The 5,780-nt window shown below is 39.3% G+C and overlaps 1 pseudogene across 1 annotated transcript; it reads right to left on the bottom strand.

Annotated features, from left to right (window-relative positions):
- Positions 1-1,423: 1,423 nt before the first annotated feature.
- LOC113462254 (heavy metal-associated isoprenylated plant protein 39 pseudogene) lies at positions 1,424-2,647 on the bottom strand (annotated as a pseudogene). The gene is made up of 3 exons (XR_016396611.1): positions 2,630-2,647; positions 2,202-2,277; positions 1,424-2,019 (listed from the first exon to the last, which is right to left on the bottom strand). The product of XR_016396611.1 is annotated as a heavy metal-associated isoprenylated plant protein 39 pseudogene (transcript).
- Positions 2,648-5,780: the final 3,133 nt, after the last annotated feature.

Raw genomic sequence — 5,780 nt, 5'->3', positions numbered from 1 at the left:
CATCTATTACACTGTTGATACCTCTAGTGTCTCGGTAGCTGGCTATTTTTTTTCCCTTCTGTTTTTTGGTTTTTGTTTCTTTGAACTTTTGAAGGGAGAAAGTGAGGGAAAACTGAACTGAATATGGGTCATGTGCCAGTTTTCTGCAATGGATTTGGATTTTGGAAGAGGGTCTGGGATTTTTTTTTTGTCCTCGTGAGAGGGGAGCTGGGAGACACCAAGTTCCGTCCAATCAGTCATATAGATAAAAAATAGTGTGATATGAAATTTGGCTTGTAGACTGACTTAGTTAGTAAGTCAGTTCTGACTGGAGGTCAGTTGCAAGTCTTTCAAGTTCCCCGCACCTCACAAAAGCACAAAGGGACCGGTTAAAACCAAATCCGATGCGACTCGGATCTGACCCAATCAATCGGGTCGGATTGGAATCACTCAGGATCCGACCTGATCCGACCCAATCAATCGGGTCGGATTGGAATCACTCAGGTGGAAAGGAGAGAGCGACAATACTTGAGAAGCCCGAGCGGTGAAGGAAAAAAAAAACAGAAAAAAAAAAGAAGAGTGGCGGAAAAGAAAAAGAAGAAGGGAGAGCAGCAAGCGCGCTGAGGCAGCCACCAACCTCCGTACTGTCATCATTTTTTTTTTTTCCAGAAATTCAAAACAGATTTTTTCTTTGTCTTCCTCGAGTGTGGTTTTTCACATGGAGATTTAACAAATTGAGTTTCTATCTAAAGTTGTGTTGGATGTTATAGAAAGTTATACTATTCATTGGTAGAGATCTCATTACATTCTTGGGTTTATCAAATTTTGGTGGTTTGGGTAAGATCATTGTTACTCTTAGAAAGGTGATACAAGAGTGTTTCCCAATTTATTGAGCGCTCAAGTTTTGGGCATAAACTTGAGTATTGTAAATTCTATATTTATTATAGTGGATTGATCGAAATTGCCCCGTAATTTTTTTCCTCTACACTGGAAGATTTTTTCACGTAAATTTGATGATTTTTTTTTTGCTCTCCAGATGTTTGATATACCTGTGTGAATATTACTTTTAGTTGATTTAGTAATTTGGCTTAGTTTATTCTGCAATATCTTTGTTGTGGTGCCAAAGGAGCTGCTGAACTCTTTCTTTTGGTAAGGAAATAAAAAATTTATTGCTTTAGTTCCAAGGGACTTCAGATATGGCATTAAAAACATATTATTCTGAAATATCAAGAGGAGGTTTAATTTATACATGAATGTGTGTGTAAAACAGTAGACATGCACAGCTCTGTCATGCCATGTATGTGCAGTTAAGCATGTCAGTATACCCAAGACAGAAGGCCAGGTACTTTTAGCCAGTGACAGACCAATTAAAAGTAAATCTAGATCATTTTCTTCAAACACACAGAAAGTCCAAGAAGAAGAAGAGGTGTGGAAACAAATCTCATGAAAACAGAAATACTTTACTTGTTAATCCAATTCCAAGGACTCTTTCTTTTGTACATACTTATTAAAACAGATCTTCAACTGGAAAAACATGGGATAGAAAAAGAAACGACTCCTAAGTAATGACTACCAACAATCCTTATACATCCAAGCATTCACTCATCGCTATTCATATACTTAATTCAGCATGCAACCATCTTAGTTCCCATCATCCCCTTTACATCACCACCCTTATAATCTTTGAGCCCGTCTTTGGACTGGTATGAACTCATCACCCCCGGGCTTGTATCAGTTTCCTCTATTCCTTCTCCAATTGTTGGAGCAACCGTTAACATATTACACAAGCACATGGACTCTCCTCAGCAGGCTGAATCCAGTAGTACACAGTCACAGGATGTTTGTAATCCTCGTATGCTTCTTTTTTCTTGTCGCCCTCCTTCTTCGGCTCCTCTTTCTTCTTCTCTTCTTTGGCTGGTCCGACCGAAAGAATTTCGGGGTACCAGCATTTCTTTAGCTTGCCCACAACATCAACCGGGTCGACCTCTCCGGTCACCGCCAACTTCTTCTCTTTCATGTCTATGGCGAGGGAATCAATCCCTGTTGAAGGAATGGAAAAAGCCATTACTTTTTATAGTTCTTTTACTAAAATTCCTGGTTTTAGTTAGGCAATTTGAAGCAAGAAAGCTTTTAGGAGCACTTGTGGACTTGGTTACTTATGAACTTTAGAAAGCTCTCTCTTTCGAACAGATTTGCAAAGATGAAAAGATATGAATTGATACCCTGGAGTCTGGAGACTCTTGTCATAGCCTTCTTTTTGGCCTTGTCATCATGCAAATCCAATTTCAACACAATCTTCTGCAATTACCACAAATAGTTAAGTTCATTAGTTATAAACTCGATAAGAAGAATCAAAAATATTTGTTCAAAACTATGGAAATAAGAGATTCGATAAAGAAGAGAGAGAGAGAGGGGGGGGGGGGGGGGGGGGGCGAGAGAATAACAAGAGAATCCCACCAAGAAATATTCTTTGATTCCAGGAGAAAAGATCAAAAGCAAAAAGTTATAAAGGAGAGAGAAGGGAGGAGACCATCAGCCTGCAAAAGACTCCTTTTGGTATAGTGGGGGGGGGGGGGGGGGGGGGGGGAATACAAAATTCATTCATTACTCTCAAAATGAATTTTGTTGATACACATAACAAAGATGTTACCTTCTTGTCTGCAGACATCTTAAACAATCACAAATGAAGCAAGAAGAGAAGTGGAATTAAGTGGGAGAAGAGGATGGCAGAGTGAGAGGAGTTGGGAGGTAAAAAAAATCAAAACTTGGGGAGATCACTTGTGGTAGTGGGTTTGTTATATAGCGGTTGGATGGATCTCAAATTAGCGTTGCAAACTGTTCGTAGTCTTATTATTCCATGTGGGCTTGGACCAGCCACTCTCATTTGTCTTCACGTCTTGTAGGGTCTCAAGCCAATTCGCTGGCCAAGAATTTTTAGTTACGACTGGCTGACGTGACCAGCCAGTCTTGTTCTCAAAAAATCTAGCATTTAAATTTTGATGATTATGCTATCCAAAGTATACTCTTCTAAAAATTATATTTAAATTATAAAATAAATATATATTTTTTAAAAATATATATTTTATTAATAGGGCTTGAGTCGTTCGGTCAATATAAATTAATATGCTAACAAGTATCATTGGTCCTCATCATCGACGTCATCAATGTTATCGTCATCGTCCCCGCCGTCGCCGGCCAAAGAGAAAAACCAGCATAATTTCTTCACCGGTCATGTGAAGGAATCGACTGATTGGGTGAACGATGCACCTAAAGACTATGATCAACGCTTGCTTGATGTTGGTGTGACTCTAGTCACAGTCCTACTGAAAAAGTTGTGTGCTTGCATGTTAGCCATGATGGTCAGGTCTTTTTCTTGATAAATGGATGCGTGGAAACATAGCTTGTCCGCTGGCCAATTAACTGGACCAGTCAAGGAATGGGTAGTTCTTCATAATTTTTCAAGTCTAGGGATGGTGTGATGCTGTGGACAAATAAGTGAGCAGGCATGACTTGATTCTGTGTGGAACAAATAACCGCAGTTATCATTATCTGCCCAGCCTCTTTGAGCTGCTCCAGCTATCCTAATTTTCTCTTTCATAGGCGGGATGTGATGCTGATTGTTATTCTAGAAATATTGCTCATTCTTTAAAGACTCGTTTGGTTCCCAAAAATAAAAAATAAAATAATTATAATTATAATAATAAAATAATAATTTTTATATATTTAGTTGACTATAGAAAAATGGCACGAATGACTTATGTTTGGTTGAGTACGTCCACTATCTTAAGAAGAATTTCAACCACTGTACATCTTACCATCATCATAATCCATGGTTCAACACTCATTTTTTTTTACTTTTGAGCATGGGGCAAATGGCAAATATCTGTTTACTCTTTATCGTGAGGGTGTTACACTCCAGACTATGCATGTATATCGTGAGACCAATGGAGTGGCCGACTGGATAACGGCGTATGTAGCGAGCCACTCAGGAGACACCCTATGGGCTGGAGAGAAAGAGATGCCCGGAGCATTTCGAGACCTTTTGTATTCCGATTCTATTGGGTGTATTCGTACCCGTGATGTATGAAATGCCCGTTTTAGCGCGAAAAAAAAAACAAACAAACAAAAAAATTTATATATCAGTCTACTCTTTATGTCTTATATGTATGCTTATTTATATCATGGGTAGCTTAGATCTAATGTCACTCATGCAAGAATTAGTCTACAAGTAGTCTTCAATCCTTGTACGCATGAAATTTCAGAGTACTCAGGAACAATCAGCAGGCAGATCGCTCAATGAAGATTGGTGCATTAGCTGTAGCTCATTATGTGGACTTTAAAAGCCTCACCAATCTGCAAGGCTTATTGATTGATGAGATTGGAATTCTGCAGGTTTTGCTAATAACCTCTCTTGAAAAAGATTGTCATAGTTTATCCAAATTCCTTCAACATTGATGATATGCAAATTGGACCTCCAGCTTTGAGTAATGCTATGGGGCGCCCATTTTATGCGCAAGTAGAGTATGAGGACATTAGTGCAAACCAAGGGCTGGAAATAAAGTACCCAGCCAGCAAGACCCTAAATTTTAAAGGAAAATAAATCTAAGGAGGAGTTGATTTCCCCTTAAAAAGGAATCAATAAAATGGACTTAAGTTGACCATGATTAGTAGGAAAGGTTTTATTATTCCCATTTAGTGTCATATTATTGAGATTTTAATTTATAGCTGATCCATTGGAAGGAAAAACTTCTTTTTTGTGGGGGGGGGGGGGGGGGGGGTGCAGGTGGAGGGTAAGGATTAAAAATGGGGAAAAATTCTTAAGAGATAATACTGTCTCTAACTCCACATGTTTTCTTTTATTTTTTTTTTTTCCCTTACTTTTTAGTTAACTCAGCGTGTTTTCATAATGAGCATTAAACTGAAATTTTCACCTGACTGTGGGGGACTATACAGGCATGTTGGCCCCCAGAATCAAATAAATCCATCATGGTACAAAATAATAGCTTTTATAATGATTTCGAAGGGCACTACTAGCCACCAAGGTGGTAGCCTAGTGGTACTGGGCAGCAATTCTAACCACAAGGTCCCAAGTTCGAATCGCTGCGGCGACGATTAAATTGTGGACCGGAGCTCACTACTTTGGCCACTGCTTGGACTTGTGGTGTAGGACCGCTCTTGAACCGTTAGTAGCCGGGGTGGTGCCGGGTGTGACGTACTCACACGTGGGACTCGAGCCAGAGCTCAGAGGAGTAACTGAGCCGGGCCCACGGGTGGGGAGGGTATGAGTAAAACCGGTCGGGGTGCCCAACACACGGCCGAACCTGGCGGGGCGGAGGCCCAGTGGGGGCTGCTACGCGGGGATGGGCTTGTCCCTTCCTCCCCCCTACCCTTTTTTTGCACCAAAAAAAAAAAAAAAAAAAGGGCACTACTATATTATAGATATTATTCATAATGGGTATGTAAAGAATAATCATATTTGACCTTTTTCAAGAGAGTCATATCTGACTGTTGCTCTGTTATAGCAGATGTTATATAACAGACATTATAACAGTGCTGAGCATATGTATTGCCTTTTAATATAAATTATTTTTTTCACAATTCATTTTACCATTCGAGAAATTGACGATAAAAAATATTTTTCCAGGGAGTGATATGGAGAATGGCATCATTAATTTTTCTTATTCTTCTAATATTGCCCATTATTTTCTACTACAATGTTTTACAACGAATGCTACAATTATTTTAATATTGAATATTTTCAAACAACATCATGATGGGGCAAATAACAGCCCTCGCAGTCG

The sequence above is a fragment of the Phoenix dactylifera genome, chromosome 10 (genome assembly GCF_051530095.1).
Source record: "Phoenix dactylifera cultivar Ajwa chromosome 10, Ajwa_hap1_PhDact_Kaust_v1.1, whole genome shotgun sequence".
Lineage (NCBI taxonomy): Eukaryota > Viridiplantae > Streptophyta > Magnoliopsida > Arecales > Arecaceae > Phoenix > Phoenix dactylifera.
This window is presented reverse-complemented; position numbering and strand designations above follow the sequence as displayed.